A 21,247-nucleotide genomic window follows, 5' to 3' on the forward strand; every position below is an offset into this window, starting at 1 on the left:
AAAATTTCTGCTAAACAGCTACGTTTATCAACACTTTTTGAGTTTAAATTGGATGCACATTCCAAAAATCAAGCATCTAACAGATCAATTTAGTGTTATTGTAACATTAGTACAAATAAGTCATGCTGCCAAGGCCATGCCAACGTCAACTTGATCACAGCGATAATACTAGCTTAGTATTGCGAGCACTGCTATTTTGTGTGAAGGTGGAAATTGATGTCTGTAACTAGTGCAACTTTGGACTTTCATGATTTTATAAATGGCCATGTTTGTAAAGGGAATGGCTTTAGTAAAAAAAAAAAAAACTTGAGGGAGGGAGGGAACTCACCCTTTAAGACTTGTGTCTGAATACTCATCAATGCAGTGTACGTTAACTACTTTTCTACAACCCATAATACAATATGTTATCATTGTACAAAAGTCAAATGTCCACTATCCATTATCCAGAGATGAGCTCATCCCCCCATCAAGAATGTGTGTCCCATGCTTTGTCAGACAATTTTGTTAAGAGTGAGACAGCCCGTGTCGTGGTTCGTGTTTGTGAAGATAGTGTTTGTTCCAGCTAATTCCGTGTCAGGTCATAGAACCCCGGAGGACTGCAGCACTTCTGGAATCAACAGCCAGCGCAGGATGCTCCTCTCAGCAACGGCTGGCCCGGGATTGCACAATGCACATATAGAGATACCTTTGCCCGCTTCTCCAGAGGCCTCATCACTGGAGCCAAAATACTGCAGTGGCATGCATCTTTGATAGTGGGTTTAAAACATATTAGATCATATGGCTGTAGAATATGCATGCAGACAGAACACGAGCTTCCCGTTGTCAAAGATTTCCCCTCGGTGGGATTACTTACATAAATAAACCATAAACAAATCACAAATAAAGAACATGTTTGGGGGAAACGGGCGAGATGGAAAAGCATTGTCTCCCCACCTCTGAGACAAAAGCCAAAGAAGCAGTTTATACAAAGCATCATTTGAATTGAAAAAGGAAAATAGCTCTTGTTGTGATGAAGCCAAAGTATTTAGCCAAGCAGAACGGAAACATTGTCCCGAAGCAGTGACTGCAAGTGCAACAAAGATACACCTGCTGAAAAGGATGGGAAGGGCTGATAGGCAACGTCTTGCTCTATTTATGACAATAATCTGAGTGTGTAATCTGAGGATATGGAACGATTTATTTATTTGTTTGAAATAAACTGATACTTTATGGATTTTGTCAACTGAAATAATGATATAAGGCAGTAACTCACAAAGTTTTGTGCGTGTCGTGACACGGGAAAGCAACACCGCTGAGGTGCAGAATCGTTTCATTGAATCTTTTAAGATGAGCTTTCATTTTTATTTAACTTTGATGTGTGGTACACATACAAATGAATCGTCAATCTTTAAGCATATTTTCTTATTTCTTTACTTTCCTATAATGAAGTGCGATGGCAATGTTCAAACTTTGCATCATGGTACAGTGGCTTCCAATATTAAATTGATTGTTTCTGATGAACGGTTGGGCTTGCCACTTCGCTGGCCATGATGATGGTACTGAGTGGGCTAAATATTTTTATGGGTGGTGGTCGGTGTTCAAAGTTAGAGAACGACTGACCTAAATGAACAATTGTAAATATGATTAAGCATGGCATGAGGTTCTCTCGATTGGTTCACAAAACATGAACACTCACGTTTCATTCTCATTATATGAGATATGATCATACTAAGAAGGTTGTTGTTGGTAGTAGCAGCAGCAAGAGCAGCATTAGTAGTAGTGGTAGCATGAACGGTTGAAGAGAAGATAACTCATGATGAAGACGCAGATCAAAAGAATTAATAAAACACAGCAATGTGTTGTTGTTTTTTTAATCACTGAATCACTTGGGCATCTGATTCGGATGCCTCCTGAGCGCCTCCCCGGTGAGGTGTTCCGGTCATGTCCCACCGGGAGGAGACCCCGAGGAAGACCCAGGACACGCTGGAGAGACTATGTCACCCAGCTTGCCTGGGAACGACTCGGGATCCCCCGGGGAGAGCTGGAAGAAGTAGCTAGGGAGAGGGAAGTCTGGGCTTCCCTGCTAGAGCTGTTGCCCCCGCGACCCGGCCCCGGATAAGCGGTAGATAATGGATGGATGGATGGATGAATCACTTCAAATCAAAAACGTTTAATTTGTTGTTGTTTTGCTACAACTGTGCTACAACATTTATGAATGTTAAAATGTTCTTCTTGGAACGGTTTAAAAAAATGAATAAACAAAAAATGTCATTATGGCAAGAAACTGTTTCATTGTGTGTGTTCCAACTACAGAGGGATCACACTCCTCAGCCTCCCTGGTAAGGTCTATTCAGGGGTGCTGGAGAGGAGGGTCCGTCAGGAAGTTGAGCCTCAGATTGAGGAGGAGCAGTGTAGTTTTCGTCCCGGCCGTGGAACAGTGGACCAGCTCTACACCCTTAGCAGGGTCCTTGAGGGTATGTGGGAATTCGCCCAACCAGTCTACATGTGTTTTGTGGACTTGGAGAAGGCGTTTGACCGTGTCCCTCGGGGAGTTCTGTGGGGAGTGCTTTGTGGGTATGGGGTACCGAACCCCCTGATACGGGCTGTTCGGTCACTATACCACCGATGTCAGAGTTTGGTTCGCATTGCCGGCAGTAAGTCGGAATCGTTTCCAGTGGAGGTAGGACTCCGCCAAGGCTGCCCTTTGTCGCCGATTCTGTTCATAACCTTTATGGACAGAATTTCTAGGCGCAGCCGAAGCGTTGAGGGGGTCCGTTTTGGGGGCCTCAGTATTGCATCCCTGCTTTTTGCAGATGATGTGGTGCTGTTGGCTCCTTCAAACGGGGCTCTCCAACTCTCACTGGAGCGTTTCGCAGCCGAGTGTGAAGCGGTTGGGATGAAAATCAGCACCTCCAAATCTGAAACCATGGTCCTCAGTCGGAAAAGGGTGGAGTGCCCCCTCCGGGTCGGGGAGGAGATCTTACCCCAAGTGGAGGAGTTCAAGTATCTTGGGGTCTTGTTCACGAGTGGGGGTAGGAGGCAGCGGGAGATCGACAGGCGGATCGGTGCAGCGTCTGCTGTGATGCGGACGTTGTATCGGTCTGTCGTGGTGAAGAAGGAGCTGAGCCAAAAGGCGAAGCTCTCAATTTACCGGTCGATCGACGTCCCAACCCTCACCTATGGTCACGAGCTATGGGTCGTGACCGAAAGAACGAGATCCCGGATACAAGCGGCTGAAATGAGTTTTCTGCGCAGGGTGTCCGGGCTCTCCCTTGGAGATAAGGTGAGAAGCTCAGTCATCCGGGAGGGGCTCAGAGTCGAGCCGCTTCTCCTCCACATCGAGAGGAGCCAGATGAGGTGGCTTGGGCATCTGATTCGGATGCCTCCTGCGCGCCTCCCCGGTGAGGTGTTCCGGTCATGTCCCACCGGGAGGAGACCCCGAGGAAGACCCAGGACACGCTGGAGAGACTATGTCACCCAGCTTGCCTGGGAACGACTCGGGATCCCCCGGGGAGAGCTGGAAGAAGTAGCTAGGGAGAGGGAAGTCTGGGCTTCCCTGCTAAAGCTGTTGCCCCCGCGACCCGGCCCCGGATAAGCGGTAGATGATGGATGGATGGATGGATGGACACTCACATCTTTGAAATCAAAACGATTTTGCAATTCAAATCGGTTTTCTTAGCACCCCTTCATTTCGTCTGTTGGAATCACTCTGAAATTATCTTATTTAGTAATTATGGAAGTGGATATCACTCTTTGAGGACATAAAAAAAGGCCGGTAAAATATACTTTCAAATGTGTCATAGAGTCGTAATATGGAGAAGGTCAAGTGTCAATGCCACAATGATGAACGTAGTTCTGTAATCCAACCTCTAGAATCTTAATGGCATTTGCATGAACCAGGACGTCGCCTTGGAGTTCAGGGCTCACTCCTTAAGACCTTCTATGACTCTGTGGTCGCCTCAGCCATTCATGATGGCGTACTCTGCTGGTCAGGCAGCATCTCAGCCCGGGACAAAGAGAGACTGGACCGACTGGTCAGGAGGGCCAGCTCTGTCCGAGGCTGCCCCCTGGACACTCTGGAGGAGGTGGGCAACAGGAGGATGCTAGCTAAGCTAACAGCTCTGATGGACAGACCCTCCCACCCCCTCCAGGCCACCCTGACAGAACTAGGCAGCTCTTTCAGCCAGAGACTGATACACCCACGCTGCAAGAAGGAGAGGTACCGCCGCTCATTCCTGCCAAATATTGAATAGACGGTCCTGAAAACCTGGACTCACCGCCACTCACCCATTTTTAATATGCTTATATTTATATTTTACATTTTAAGATTTATATGTATTTATATAGTTTTTGTCTTCTAATTTCTCCCTTTCATAATTTCGCTGCTGTAAATTGGGAATTTCTCAATTATGAGAAAAATAAAGGGTTTCTTATCGTATAATTTGCTTTGGCGAGCCACATCGATGGATCTGGCCCAGAGGCGTTGGGTTTGACACCTGTGGATTCGGTCATGCCAGCTGTGCTGAAAGAATAAATGTGTATATGAGGATGAGATGTCAGTGCATTAAATGTTCACTTCGCAGGAGAACCGTTTCAAACGTGCTCTGCCATTTTTGTTTTGGCGGAGATGTACAAAGGCACGCTTAGACTGAACATACAGTCAAACACATAAGAGCAGATTCATAGGCAACCGTTTTCAGTGATTAGACAGACGTCGATGTTGTCGTTTTCATAAAATCCACTACAAAATTGTAAACGAGCAGCCAAACTAGATAACCAGTTAAAAAAATCATATTTATATATATATTGCGCGTCGTCCTGCCCGCGGTCTGTCCTTCTGTCTGTCCCTTTTCAAAACGTACCTACTTCACCGCGCCGCCACTGCGCCGCTCAGGCAGTGGCTCACTACGATCGCGCGGGCATCTTAGCGAAAAAATGTTGTCTACCCACAAGCATTGCAATGAAATTGTTAGTTATTTAGTAGAGCTAAACATCTCTTTATTTTCGCGATAAGCAATGAAGATGAACAAAAAGTTGAACCAAGCAACAACACTTTTGTGGGCCGAAGGCCCACCTTACCAGCCTTCCGCAGGAACTAGCTGATGAGCCGCCCGGAGGGCGGCGAACCACCACCTTACCAGCCTTCCGCAGGAACTAGCTGATGAGCCGCCCGGAGGGCGGCGAACCAGCTGGTATATATATATTAGAGCTGTCAGTTTAGCGCGTATTTATTGGCATTAATTTAAATGAATTTTAACGGGATTAAATTTTTTCTCGCGAGATTAACGCGGCACACGTCACAAGCGGATGTTACGTTGCTCTATAAACACACCAGAACAAAACAACAAGCGCGCTGCAGAAGTCCACGCCCATGTCTGTTTTGCCAGCCATAGCAAGCGCAAGACACCGAAAACGGATACTTAAAGAGTTTATGAATGGAAAGTTTACTTTTAAAAAGTTGCCAGATTGCTCCACTGACAAGATCAAAGTTACCTGTTCTTCTCTCTCTGTGTATCATACAGGTATACGATGTATGCCACTGACGCGATTGTTACTTGTTTGGAACTATTTTGTGTGGAAGGTTACAGCGTTCCGTGTCCATATATATAGAGCGGGTGGAGCTTCTCTGTGTTCGTCTGACAGTGACGGTGCGCAGAGGCGGTGACATGACAACGAAAGTTCAGCGGTGCAGTGGTAGCGACCGAGCGAAAATAAAACGTCTCCAGTGTTGTCTTCGAACCAAGTGTAGTCATCCGAAAGGAGGTAGACACAAAAACCGTAGAGAGACTTCCGCGCAAGAAGTACCAACATAATCAACATAGCGTGACTTTGTTAGGGTGAATACAGCGGCACATAACGAACACTGGTGTCCGGGGTCTCGTTATTTTCCAACAAACATACAGACACAGACTGCTTTGTTCAAAGCAAACTTGAGAAAAACGAAGTATGCAACCATGGTTTAAATCCACTATAGGCTGAGTACTAGTTTACCTTAGATGTGCACTTTATCATGTTATATTGCTCTGTTTTGATTTCATTAAAAAGCTGTTAAAGCAGCTGTTGTGTGACAATGAATGAAATGCTGAGCGAGGCAGCAACTGACCTGAAAGCTAAGATCATGGCGAGAATGAAAGCTGGGCAACCTAGAAACCGATTACAACGGCTATGTGAAGTACCATCTGAAAGTCTCATAGAAAGTGTGAGGGACCAGTTACCATAACAGTGGCAGACATACAGGAAAGAGTCTCAGATATGAAGAACTGGACAGCACCAGGCCCGGACATGGTCCACACCTACAGGCTAAAGAAACTCACAGCACTCCATGAGCGCCTAGCAGTACAAATGAACCAGCTGCTGAGGGATGGGACTCACCCAGAATGGCTAACCGAAGGGCGAACGATCCTGATCATGAAGGATACCTCGAAGGGTGCAGCCCCATCCAACTATCGGCCAATAACCTGTCTCTCCACAACATGGAAGCTCATGTCAGGCATCATTGCGGCTAAGATAAGTGGACACATGGATCAATACATGAGCGAAGCACAGAAGGGCATTGGTAGAGATACCAGAGGAGCCAAACATCAGCTCCTGGTTGACAGAACAATCGCACAAGACTGCAGGTCCCGACGTAATAACCTGTGCACAGCTTGGATTTATTACAAGAAAGCCTATGACTCGATGCCACATACATGGATCACTCAGGTGAACAGGACCCTAAGAGCTTTCGTTGCAAACTCGATGAGGATGTGGAAAACCACACTTGAAGCCAATGGCAAGCCACTTACCCAAGTGTCCATCAAATGTGGCATATACCAAGGTGATGCACTCTCCCCACTGCTCATCTGCATAGGACTGAACCCCCTAAGCCAAGTAATCACCAAGACAGGCTATGGATACCGCCTCAGAAATGGAGCTAGAATCAGTCACCTCCTCTACATGGATGACATAAAGCTGTATGCTAAGAGCGAAAGGGACATAGACTCCCTAATCCACACAACCAGGATCTACAGCAGCGACATCGGGATGTCATTCGGGCTTGAGAAATGTAGTCGGATGGTGACTAAGAGAGGAAAGGTAGTCCGCACTGAAGGGGTCTCACTCCCTGAAGGAACAATAGCAGACATTGAGGCCAGCTACAAGTACCTTGGTATACCACAAGCCAATGGCAACCTCGAACTGGCAACAAGGAAAGCGGCTACGGCCAAATACCTCCAGCGAGTGAGGCAAGTCCTAAGAAGCCAGCTCAATGGCAAGAATAAGACCCGGGCAATAAACAGCTATGCCCTGCCAGTGATCAGATACCCTGCAGGAATAATAAGGTGGCCAAAGGAAGAGATTCAGACCACAGACGTTATGACCCGAAAGCTCCTAACCACGCATGGAGGGTTCCATCCCAAATCCAGCACCCTGAGACTGTACGCAAGCCGAAAGGAAGGAGGCCGGGGACGAGTGAGTGTGAGAGCCACTGTCCAGGATGAAACATCCAAGCTCCATGAATACATCAAGGAGAAGGCTCCAACGGATGACGTACTCAGAGAATGTCTCAGACAATGGGGAACAGAAGATGAGGCGCTGGAAGAGGGACCATCATGGGAGGACAAGCCCCTACACGGGATGTACCACCGGACCATAACTGAAGTGGCATATCTCAAGAAGTCCTATCAGTGGCTAGAGAGGGCTGGCCTGAAGGACAGCACAGAGGCACTCATCCTGGCTGCTCAGGAGCAGGCCTTGAGCACCAGAGCCATCGAGGCCCAGATATACCACACCAGACAAGACCCAAGGTGTAGGTTGTGCAAAGAGGCACCTGAGACGATCCAACACATAACTGCAGGCTGTAAGATGCTGGCAGGGAAAGCCTACATGGAACGCCATAACCAGGTGGCTGGCATAGTCTACCGAAACATCTGTGCGGAGTATGGACTGGAAACCCCAAGGTCGAAATGGGAAACACCTCCGAAGGTGGTGGAGAATGACAGAGCGAAGATCCTGTGGGACTTCCAGATCCAGACTGACAAGATGGTAATGGCGAACCAACCAGATATCGTGATCATAGATAAAGGGCAGAGGAAAGCCGTTGTAGTGGATGTAGCGGTCCCAAGTGATGGAAACATCAGGAAGAAGGAACATGAGAAACTCGAGAAATACCAAGGGCTCAGAGAGGAGCTGGAGAGAGCCTGGAAGGTAAAGGTGACAGTCGTGCCTGTGGTGGTCGGAGCACTCGGGGCAGTGACCCCCAAACTAGATGAGTGGTTGCAACAGATCCCAGGAACAACATCGGACATCTCAGTCCAGAAATGTGCAGTGCTGGGAACAGCAAGGATACTGCGCAGAACCCTCAAGCTTCGTGGCCTCTGGTAGAGGACCCGAGCTGAATGAGGGACGGACACCACCCGAGGGGTGAGATGAGGATTTTATTTTATATATATATATATATATATATATATATATATATATATATATATATATATATATATATATATGTGAAGAGTGGTGGTCTACTGGAACCATTTCCACTGAAGTACGGACGTTGTTCATCCATCCGTTCATTTTCTGAACCACTTTATCCTCACAAAGGTCGCGAGCGTGCTGGAGCCGATCCCAGCTGTCTACGGACAGTATGCGGGGTGCAAGATGAACTGGTTGCCAGCCAATCGCAGGGCACACGGAGACGATCAACCATCCGCGCTCATACTCACACCCAGGGACAATAAATATAGTATTCATTTAACCGACCGTGCAGGTTTATGTAAGTACCCAAAGCAAACCCATGAAGGCACGGTGACAACATGCAAAAGGTAAATGGACTGTCACTTCTGATAGCGCTTCTATACCTTTGGAATTCAAAGCACTTCACATCTCGCATGCAAACTCAACACAGGAATGCCAGAGCCCGGAATCAAACCCACGATGTTTACACTGTGAGTCGGACATGCAAATCACTTTTTGGGACATTGTCTTAAACATAAATAGTCAAGTCAAGTCAAGTCAACAGTATTTATAGAGCACTTTCAAACAGCCATCGCTGCATACAAAGTGCTGTAAATGGAGCGATTTAACATATACAATAAACAGTAAGACGAATCAGTAATAAGTAATAAGTAATAAGGCAGTAGAAAGCACCAAGCAGTAAAATCAAGAGCAAATCTAAGTCATGCTGAGTCAAACAAAAACAGAATACAAGGATTTTTAAATCATGTTGAACATACACAACAAAGACAAGATATTTAATGACGAATTCTAAGTGAATGATTATTCGCTGTCATTATTATAAAAAATATGTCTCAAAATTATTTTTTAAAATGATATATATTAAAAATAATACAAATTATAAAATTATAATTTATAATTACAATTATAAAATAATCAAAATAAATGGGAATTTCTCCATTGTGAGACAAATAAAGCTTTTCTTATCTTAAAAACGAAGTTGATGAGTGTGAACATGAAAAAAAGTGTCTTTGTAGTGTATTCAATTAGAATTGAGATGAAACATGATTTGCAAATCATGTTATTCTGTTTTTGTTGACGTCTGTTTTACACAATGACCAAGGAATACCTTCCTTGGAATTGGGTTTGTATTATATTGGAGTACAAACTGTCGAGCAACAAATGTCACTGAAAGATAAAGTACTTTGGGTTGCACAAGATTAACATGTGTTGAACTGATACCATTGGTTTGTTTTTGAGAAAAAAATTACATTGATTTACTGCATTTTAATGTGGAACCGCTGCACGTCCATGTGTTCCAATTAAGTAAAATCAAAGGATCTTTTGTTTCAGTTGACACAAACAGTACAACAATAGTCACGGACATACATTCTTTATCCACTGTGAAGAATGACGAATAATACTGCAGCTCATTGAGGAGTTTTGATCTGTTGCTATATCCCACTGGTTCTTAACCTGGGTTCGATAGAACACTAGGGGTTCAGTGTATCGGTCTCAGGGGTTCGACAGAGCTTCTGCCATGGAGGTTAAGACACACCCGACTCAACATGTCAATTAGTTATGACATGCCCACTTGGCCATCACTGGCTCCAGATGATCACGACATCATTGCTGCGGGAACTTTAGTTCACTCAGTAGTCACCGTGTGACTGTCATGGTAGTACGTCATTTAATTAAAAAAAAACTAGACTTAGTGTGTTTTTTTAATGTCTTGAACTTGTAAAAAAAAAAAAAAAAAAATTTTTTTTCACTAATGAAGGGTTCGGCGAACGTGCATATGGTTGGTCGGTACCTCTAACAAGGTTAAGAACCACTGCTATATCCATTGTTGTTTTTGGTGGGGAGGCTGGAACACATGAATGGTATTTCCACTGACTGACAGAGCAAATTAAACTTGCATCTCAGGGCACCAATGTTGCTGCGAGTATATTGGGAATCAGAAAATGGATACTTATGCTCAATTCAACATAACTCACTGTGGCAATCCCAGACAAACACGCAGCTGTACATACTAGATGTCACTGTGCACACATCAGACTCTCATCCAGAATGCATGTGGAATGAGAAATCCTAATTATTATTTCCATTGTGTCACGCTCCTGTGACAAGGACCACTTGCTGGCAATGATTATAATTATTAGCCTTAGCAGAATAGTTGTCTTGCTGTCGTGTCATCAGCGGCAACATCCCACAGATCGGATCAAATCCATCTTGAAAATCCACGCTTGCCCTTCAGTTTTGGTTATTCCAGGACATTTCTCATTTAATTCAGATAATGTTTTGCCTCTGCCGTTGTATGGGAGATGCAAAGGGAAAGCACTATTGGCCAGACTGGCTGCATGTAACGGGCGGGCTCTTACAGGCTTTTTTTCCCCATGTTTTTCTTTGACAACAACTATGAAGAAAAAGCTTTTCACATCAATTATCCCAATTGTTTGTTTCGAGCATGAGTGGCGCTGCAGTCTTTCCTAAATGAAAACAGCAGCATGGCTAAACGAATTACAGCAAATCTTTGAATGCTGCATCGCAATAAATATTAATCAAGGTTCATCTGGCGTATGATCCGGTCTGCATTTTTGAATGCAGATTCACAACATTCTTTGGAGAAGCAAACAAGGCTGTCTGGAAATGCTGGTTATTACGTACAGCAGCTTTTTTTCTGAGGCATTGGTGCCTTGTTAAGTGGTGAACAGACAAAACAACATTTCGAAAAAAAAAATAAAATAAAAGAGAACGAGCAAAGGAGTTTCTCTCCCATTAGAATCACTACCGTCTATCGCACCAGTTTGTTTGTTCCTGACGCACGACCGCCCCCACCCCTCCCCAACCAGCCTTTATTTCTATTCCTCGTGTCTCTGTACTCTCTCGGTCCATCTTTTCCTCTCATCTTCCCACCATCCCGCCATTCCTGTGCAGCTCCTATTTATTCCTCTCTCCTGGTGCATGCACCTCTGATTTCCTCCTCATCAACCCCTCGCCCTCCTCCCCTTCTAGCCGCCAAATTAAAGATAAGGCTAATGAAGATGGCATATTATTCCGCTATCCCCGCAGTATACATGTCCGGCATATAACACCTCCGGCTTCAACAGGAGGAATTTTAAATAAACAAACAAACAAACAAATACATAAATAAATAAATAAAGAACAAGCTCAAATTAGACAAGGGGCGATGAATCTATTAGTATTATATGAGGGGAAAAAACAGGGCTGTTATTGCCACTGTGTGTGCCATTACAAAGAGAACAATACAAGGGAGCACACTGCGAAACCAATTAAAATCCAGCCCCGTCACATAGCTTCCTCCCTCCCGAGTCATGTTGCGAATATGATGCTTTCACACCATTCACGTTGGTGCACCTGTGTCCGCCGCATTAAAATCTTCGATCCTGCAGGATCCCTCTCAAATTTCCCAGGATCACATCTCACTGTCTGCTTCAAGAGTCGCAGGAGGGGTGTGGGGGGGTGGGGGGGGGGGCGTGCCCAGCATTGGGCGGTGGAGGGAGAGGGTTCACATAATCTTAATAAAATTAATCTGCAATATGAGGGTCTGACGTGGAAGCAGAAAATGAGGTATGAACGTCAAGTCTGCGTGCGCTTGGTCCCAGTGGCCACCAGCCCACATACTGAGCTCAAGTAGGCGATGCGGAAAGTGGTTTAGACTCCGCATTAATTGGACTTGTGTGCGTTGATGTCAGAAATCCGAATGCATTACTTGGACTAGCCGTGCTCAAGTAATTCATCAACAAAAACATGACACGCAACTTTTGTCACGCTCTTTTTCTGACATCAAAGGGCCTCTATGTTGAGGAGCAGGAGGGCCACCTCTGTGTATGCGTATTTTTCACACTCTAAACCTTCATCTCATTAACTCTGTTGATCTGTTTTCTTGTGTTATGTGGGTTTTCATTTGTGGATCATAACTTTCCTAATGGGATTAATAAAGTATTGTACACAAAACAAATAACTAAATAGAGTGGGGCTGGGTAATTTGTCCAAATGTGCGATTTATATTTTCGGGCTTGAAATCGAAGAACTATGATGAATATTCCGAACGCTGTTGTGAGTGTGCGTGTGTATGCACCGTTTTACTTGTTACATGTATGTTATTCTGCCTTCCCTTAGTATGCTTTAAGCATGCTAATATCACTCCAGTTGGAGTCGAATATAAAACTAAACACACAACAAAAATAAATAAACCCGGCGCCAATGCTCGCAGTCAATGGGAAATCCTATTCATGGGTTCTTAGAAAATACACTGCAAGAGAGTATAAGTCCGTGATCCTTTACATGACCATTGAATGAATAGTTAATGTAACTATCAACAATACTGCTTTGGGGTAGCATCTAATACAATTGAGAATTTAAAATGCACTGGTGTTGGAGCAACTTTGCACGTTTCACTACATTTCAGTGCACACAAAAAAAACTGTTAATTATTATGATGTATTATTTTTTTATTAACAGGTTAAAAAATATCTTCCATCCATCCATTTTTTAATCTGCTTATCCTCACAAGGCTCGCAGGCATGCTGGAACCTATACCAGCTGTCTTTGAGCAGTAGGCAGTGGGCATGTGAAATATCAACAGTTGCCATCGGTTCGCTTTTTAATAAACAACCCGACAACAAATAGGACACATTCAAACCACAGTTGCTCACGCTCACACAGCCAGTCATCCGTCCATAAGAAGAGTGCAGTTGCTTAAATTTAACTTGTAGATAGCCTCGGAGTCACGGGTGAGTCACGGGTGTCCCGGAGCCGAACCCAGCTGTCTTCGGGCAGGAGGTGGGGTACACCCTGAACTGGTTGCCAGCCAATCTCAGGGCACACACAGACATACAACAACCATTCACACTCACAATCACACCATGGGACAATTTAGGGTGTTAACCTTTTGGAATGTGGGAGGAAACTGGAGTACCCTGAGAAAACCCACGCAGGCGCGGGTAGAACAACAAACTCCACACAGAGTGGCTGGGGCCGAAATCGAACGCGTGACCTCGGTACTTTTAAACTCACGTGGTAGCCAGTCGACCACCGTGCCGCCAATCACAGCAACATAAATGGATAAATTGGACACACCCTGTCATTGTGAGCACTTGTCTTAGAAACGCACATCTAAGTTTACGACCACACTGAAAACGAAAATCAAAACATCACAAAATGCTCAGAGAAGTTGATCCTGTCAAACAGATGGCCGAAAATATGCCTTTTGAACCTAACGGAGATGAGTCAGTCAGCCAAACCAATCAGTTTGCAATGTTTAGAATGTGTAATGCCTCTCACACATCTCACTTGTTAACATCTGTAATCGTTTCACAAGTGCGAGATAGGGACATGCAACAGGCCGTAACGTTTGGTGTGTCCGCCTCGTCTCTCAAATTTGAAAAAAAAAAAGAAGCCACAGAAAGAAGCAAAACAAGCACTCATAGGTAATCCACTGATGTTTTCTGCAACTGTTATCTGAACAACCTCAGGGAAATTGCATTTCATACATTTTCGTAGAGATATAAATTGAAAAAAAATTCTGATTGGGCGTTTCAGACCTACAGTGTAAATCCAACCTTTGTCAGAATACAAAAAAAAAAAAAAAAGCATGATATACTGTGTGGTGATAAGCATGCCTGCCTCACAATTTTGCCTTTGGGTTGTGAATCTCATCTTTGTAATGCTCTCTTTGGATGAATGATGGAATGCCCAGCGAGACCTAGCGTCAAATCAAATGTGAAATCCAGGGGCCGGGGGGTTTTCGCGCTGAACGTACCTCAATACTGTATAAATAAAAATATATAATGAAGCTGTTCTTTTTTTTAATTGTGGGCTTTATGATTTGAAAATGGAATTCTACTACTTTGAGTCATCAAAAGAATTTGCTGATTTTTTAAAGACCCATTTTGCAACGTTGCCCCCTTTTAGATCGCTTTTGTTTCATTTAACTGTCCCACTTATCTCCACACATATTTTCCAAGTTGAAAAGTGCATGCGCAGGGATGTATGTTTTGGTGCCCGCCATTAGAGTGAATGTATTTCCACAACTGGAGGGGCGGGGATAGAGATGACTGCAAAAAAAAAAAAAAAAAAAAAAAAAAGAGCTCAACAGCGCCTCGGTCCCCCGAGGACACGCTGCAGCTCTCACTGTGCTTGCGGCTATGAAAAGCAATCAGGGCTCGGCCCGCTCTCCTGTTCTTACCTCCGCCTTTAATTACAGAAAACGCAGAGAAAGACGAGAGCTGCTGGGCCGCAGCGCGACGTGTCACAACCCAAACGCAGCGGGACTGTGCATACATCGTTCCTGACCGAAACCGCCCCGATGGGATCAAGGCGCTTCTAGAGCAGAGATATCAGAACAGGAAATAAATGATTCTAGACATAAAGCTCAGCGGGACGCCTTAGAGGCAAGACAAAAGATGATTTGTCGTTTATACCATGTCCTACTCTGTAACACCTTGCAAGACCTTATTCCTGGATTTGGATTTATGGTGATAAGGATGTGTGAGGTGCAAAATATCAATAAGAGGCATGATCCCTCACTTGAGAAGAATGCCTGGCAGCGTTGATGGGGTTTAGTTGCTTCTCTATGGACTGACTAGTGCTAGCGGAAGCTCGTGCAGGCGCCCGAGGCTGGAAGGCAGGAGGAGCCACCGAGCCCCCATCAGCCCGGGGAAGATAGGAGAGATACTATGTACACAAGCTGCTGCTTTTATGGCTACAACATAACGCTTGAGCGGCATTTTAAAACACATTCCGGGCAAAGCTGCTGGCAGAAAGATGGGGCTGAATTGTGTCACTGGGCTAAAACTTCATACACATCAATTTAAAGTGAAACAAAAAAAAGAATCTAAGTAACAGGTCACAACCAGAGCAAAGTAAAAGACACGAATCCAAATTCTTCTGGGGGTGCTGTCACACAAGCCCATTTTTGATCCATTTTAATGAAAAACTACTTGGTGCAGTCTCTTTGCTCAGGTGTCAGCGCCATAATCCACACGTGACGAAGAAAAAAAATTGTCCCCGAAGCGCCATAATAATGGCTGGAACTACAGCAAGTGTGTAAACAGATGACACTACTGCTTTTACACTGCGTCGTACTGACTTGGACTTGGCTCAGTTCTACTCGGTTAAATTGCAGGCAACTGAGTGCGAGAAATAGCACAGGATAGCCCCGGGTTGAACAAGGGAAAAGCATCGATAGCAATTAAGAGCCATGGTGAGCCAACGAGTGACTGTTCAGTGGAGGGAAATGTCATCAGGTGGCACAAGGTCTGATGAAACCAAAGTTGAACTTTTTTGTTGTAATTCTAAAAGATATGGTTGACGCAAAAACAACATTCCTCTGGAAGCAAAGAACACCGTGCCAACAGTGCAAAACTGCGTTTATTAGAAATTCCGAAATGCGTGCGGGGGTTCATCAGAGGCACTGAAAATGGTGGCCATTGTGTGCTAACTCTCATTTTAAATGTGTTTAATTGTGACCACAGTTACATCCCTGCGTGCAAATGTCTGCAACATCATGATTTCTGTTGATTATTATTTTCTTCCGAGGGACACGTGGCCGACTGTTTAACACGCCCCCCACGCAGGTCCGCGGTTTAATTCTAGCCTTCCCGTGTGGAGTTTGCATGATTTCCCTATGCCTGCGTGGGTTTTCTCCGGGTGCTCCGGTTTCCTAACACATTCCAAAAATATGCTGGGTAGGAGAATCGGGCACTCTATCTTGTCCTCTGGTGTGATTGTGAGTGTTGATGGTTGTTTGTCTGTGTGTGCCCTCAAGTTATCATGAATATGTAACATTACTACGGCATGTGCTAATTTACATAAGAAATGTGGTTGCATTGCCCCAGCTTTTAAGGGCATGTCTTCTTAACACTTTGGTCCCCACCTGAGGTCATTATGCACACTAAAGCACAGTTTTTGTGGCTAGATTGCTGTGAATTTTGAACAGCAAGTTGTTTGACTTATATCTTGAAAGCTAGGGTTCCATATAAGGGACAAACGTGTAAACTCTTATTTCTTGTGAAATGCAGGAAACCAATTTTCGTAACAGCAAATCTTAAAACACTGAGCTGAATTGGCCATGTTAAAACGTTATCCAAGTTTGTTGCCTTGAAATGTTTTGTTCATCTAATATTTGTTAACCCAATGCGGTGGGTATAAATAACCCAGCATTGGCTCGCACCCTTTGGGAACCTGTGCCGGGTCCTAAGTTGGGTTACCTTTGACCCAACAATTTTAACAGGATTTTTACTGCCACTGTTTCACCTGCGACTATACCAAACCTACTTCCTGTTTACATTGGTTTTGACCAATAAGAAAAGACAACATGTGGATTGTTGTGACGGATTTCGGTTCAGCTAGTTTCCACATCGAGGATCGTCCGACAAGGCCAGGCAAAGCAGCCCCCGCAACAATCCCACGCCTGCAAGCACACGACACATAGCCCGGGGCCCAACAGCACACACGGTGCCGTCACACATGATAATGACACCCACATCAATGTGTCAACTCAATTTAACCCTCTTATAGGCTCTCTTTGACTCAATCAATCCACGGCCTTCCATCTGGTTTTCACTGCTGTCTTCACGTTTCGAGGAGGAGGACCCCAAAAGGCACTGATAAACATTTTACCACCAGCGCCTAACTGGAGCTGCACTCCAGCAGCTTCAACTGGACGTAACACTTGAGGCAGAAATGTGTTCCCAGTACCTGTCCAGAATGTGGCGCATTCACATCACAACCACAACATCAACACTTTCGGTCTCTTTAAAAACCCCAAACGTCTCGGAAAGCATCGCCACGTTGCTCTTTGCGGCACGGCCGACCGGGCACGGGACGCCCGGTAAACATGCGTCCGGAGCCGACAGTGAAGGCATTCACACGGCGCACGGGCACTTAAAAGAAGAACATACACAATGAGGATTTATGTTTGGTATCCTTTAGCGAGAGGGTGGGGCCTCTCTTCGGGAAGGTGTGTTAACCCACATTGGGGGTTCAATATCTCATTCATGAATCATTCATTACTGGGGACTATTTGTGTCTTGCTCATTTAGAGAGTATATTGGATGGGGGGTGGGGGCGGGGGTGAGGGGGGAATTGACTGGGTGCAAAATTAAAATGACGGCTACCCAAATCGACAGGACTGGGATTCCAAAAAAGGTGATATGAGTAATATGAGTGGGTATTTTTCTATATGTTGTTTGCAGGAAAGAGGTCACGGATTGATACATGTGAGCAGGCTATACGACAGCTGTCCCAAGAAGGCTGCTACTACACCGCATGCTGCCTTGGAATAAAATAAAATGTCTGATGGGGTGGCGGGGGTGGGGGGTGAAGGCATGGATGGCCTTTCAATCGGTGGGTAAATCAAGCACCCCAATTCAAAAACACATCACGCCCACGTTAATAGCGACGGTGATGATAAAATAACGTTTGACTGCCTACCTCCGGAGCGTCTGCGCCCCCAAAAACTGCGTCTTTCCCCACGCGTCGCAATCGGATCCTCCGCAAGAGCTTCGGGCGGAATGTGAGAAGGTGCGTCTTCTTTCCTCACAAATGCAAACACGTCCCCCCTGCATGTCCCCCACCCAGCAGCCCCGGTCAGCCAGCCTGCTTTGCTTGGTCCACCAGCAGCAGCAGCAGCAGCAGCAGCAGCCCGGGCCTCCGCTTAGCAGGTGGACGCGCCTCTCAGTGATGGAGACGCGGCGACTCTCCGCTGTCGCGCCGCTCCATGTTACGCCGAGATTCGTATTCCAGGAAGAGGCGCTCACAAGGCGGCTCGGCGCGTCCCAGCTCCAGCCCGCCTCTTTTTCACCAAGCGTTTAGGAGATGCTTGATGTTGCCATTGTCACGGTTCTTTCCCCCCCTCTCCCTTCTTTTCTTTCTTTTTTTTTTTTTTTTTTTGCAGCTGGACCTCTCCCCCTCCTTGCAGTCTGCTCACCCCTCCTCTTCCTCTGCGAGCCTTCTGGATCCGACCTATGAGCGCGCACGGGCGGCCGACGCGGGACCACGCACCGCCCGACGGAGGCGAGGAGCAAATCAGGTGTAGTCCACTCCGGGAAGAACTGTATCATAACAGGGCGACTGCAAGCGCATGAATAGTCATGAATAATGAATAGGCTGCTAGTGTGTGCTGCCACGGCTGCACGTCGCGATGGGCCCGCTCGTGACACTTCTATAGCCTCTCTGTAGCTCTCTGGGAAAAGCTGTTCCTTATTTGAGCTTCCACATAACCCGTCCATTCAAATGAGATCCGAAACGAGAGATGAATGAAAAATCACTTCAAAGGGGGAAGCCAGCTCAAATATTTGCTCTACGATAGTATGTTCTCTGCGGCCACACTTGTCAAACCACTCTATTCTGGTTTAATACAGAATTGCATTTGTGGAGTATGAATTCAGCAGCAAAATCCACCAGTTTCTATCCATCTCAGTTGTCAACTTGCTGTCGAAGGAAAATGACATCACAATGCCAAAGGGCTCAACTTGCTTATGTCACATGACCAAACTCAGAAATACGACTGAGCCGTGATTGGTCATTACCAGAGCCCTTAGACCCTATGATGTCATGTTCAATCGATAGCAAGGGGCAGACCTCACAGTGCAGAGATTGTGGGTTCGATTCCAGCTCCGGCCTTACTGTGTGGAGTGTGCATGTTTTTCTCCTGGTACTCCGGTTTCCTCCCACATTCCAAAAACATGCATGGCAGACTGATTGAACATGCTAAATTGTCCCTAGGTGTGAGTGTGAGTGCGCATGGTTGTTCGTCTCTATGTACCCTGCGATTGGCTGGCAACCGGTTCAGGGTGTCCCCCGCCTACTGCCTGAAGACAGCTGGGATAGACTCCAGCAACCCCCACGACCCTTGTGAGGATGAAGTAGTTTAGACAATGGATGGATGGATAGCAAGTAGCAAAATGGCCATCCTGGAGACGGCTAAAAGCGGGTGGTGTTTGCTGCTCAATTCCTATTCCACAAATGCAATAGTAATCAGAATGACGTGTTTAAGGCTGATGGTGGTGCATAGAACATATTATTGTGAATATTTTTTTTTTACTTGACCTCCACCACAAGTTCTTCAATAGTAATTTTTGACATTCTATGTTTTACAGCGTTTTAACAAGCTAAAACACTGTAAAAACCATACAGTACTAAATTGAAATGTAACATTTTAACAACAAAAATACAGTCACCTTTTGCTTGAAAAATAGTTTGATCCACCTCACCTCTCCCACCTCTGTTTTGGAGCGGAGCAAGCTGTCTGCGTTACCTTCCCATCTAGAAGAGTGAAAGTACATTGCTATAACTGGAATATCTAACACATTTCTGAACTTTTACTCAATACCAACACATTCTTATCATTATAGGCCAGTGGTTCTGAACCTTTTTAGAGGTACCGAACCCAACAAGTTAATATGCACATTCATGAGTAAAAAATAAATATATACTGTCAATACAGTATATATTATATATATAAATTAAAAATTCCTCGTCTCACCCCCCCTCGGGTGGTGTCCGTCCCTCATTCAGCTCGTGTCCTCTACCAGAGGCCAGGAAGCTTGAGGGTTCTGCGCAGTATCATTGCTGTTCCCAGCACTGCACATTTCTGGACTGAGATGTCCGATGTTGTTCCTGGGATCTGTTGCAACCACTCATCTAGTTTGGGGGTCACTGCCCCGAGTGCTCCGACCATCACAGGCACGACTGTCACCTTTACCTTCCAGGCTCTCTCCAGCTCCTCTCTGAGCCCTTGGTATTTCTCGAGTTTCTCGTGTTCCTTCTTTCTGATGTTTCCATCACTTGGGACCGCGACATCCACTACAACGGCTTTCCTCTGCTCTTTATCTATGATCACGATATCTGGTTGGTTCGCCATTACCATCTTGTTATTCTGGATCTGGAAGTCCCACAGTATCTTCATTCTCCACCACCTTGGGAGGTGTTTCCCATTTCGACCTTGGGGGGCTTGTCCTCCCATGATGGTCCCTCTTCCAGCGACTCATCTTCTGTTCCCCATTGTCTGAGACATTCTCTGAGTACGTCATCCGTTGGAGCCTTCTCCTTGATGTATTCATGGAGCTTGGATGTTTCATTCTGGACAACGGCTCTCACACTCATTAGTCCCCGGCATCCTTCCTTTCGGCTTGCGTACAGTCTCAGGGTGCTGGATTTGGGATGGAACCCTCCATGCATGGTTAGGAGCTTTCGGGTCTTAACGTCCGTGGTCTGAATCTCTTCCTTTGGCCACCTTATTATTCCTGCAGGGTATCTGATCACTGGCAGGGCATAGCTGTTTATTGCCCGGGTCTTATTCTTGCCATTGAGCTGGCTTCTTAGGACTTGCCTCACTCGCTGGAGGTATTTGGCCGTAGCCACTTTCCTTGTTGCCAGTTCGAGGTTGCCATTGGCTTGTGGTATACCGAGGTACTTGTAGCTGTCCTCAATGTCTGCTATTGTTCCTTCAGGGAGTGAGACCCCTTCAGTGCGGACTACCTTTCCTCGCTTAGTCACATCCGACTGCATTTCTCAAGCCCGAATGACATCCTGATGTCGCTGCTGTAGATCCTGGTTGTGTGGATCAGGGAGTCTATGTCCCTTTCGCTCTTAGCATACAGCTTTATGTCATCCATGTAGAGGAGGTGACTGATCGTAGCTCCATTTCTGAGGCGGTATCCATAGCCTGTCTTGGTGATTACTTGGCTTAGGGGGTTCAGTCCTATGCAGAACAGCAGTGGGGATAGTGCATCACCTTGGTATATGCCACATTTGATGGACACTTGGGTAAGTGGCTACCTCGCTCAGCATTTCATTCATTGGGGCTGGT

The 21,247-nt window shown here is 45.6% G+C and overlaps 1 protein-coding gene across 4 annotated transcripts in view; it reads right to left on the reverse strand.

The window, feature by feature from the left end:
* nexmifb (neurite extension and migration factor b) overlaps nucleotides 1–18,988 on the reverse strand; it is a 103,882-nt gene extending 84,894 nt beyond the window's left edge. For all 4 annotated transcript variants that reach the window (XM_052073104.1, XM_052073095.1, XM_052073120.1 and 1 more), the window contains exon 1: nucleotides 17,869–18,988. The gene's annotated coding sequence lies outside the window, so the exon portion shown is untranslated. The remainder of the gene's footprint in view (nucleotides 1–17,868) is intronic.
* Between the last annotated feature and the right edge of the window lie 2,259 nt (nucleotides 18,989–21,247).

Source organism: Hippocampus zosterae, chromosome 1, assembly GCF_025434085.1.
Source record: "Hippocampus zosterae strain Florida chromosome 1, ASM2543408v3, whole genome shotgun sequence".
Taxonomy (NCBI): Eukaryota; Metazoa; Chordata; class Actinopteri; order Syngnathiformes; family Syngnathidae; genus Hippocampus; species Hippocampus zosterae.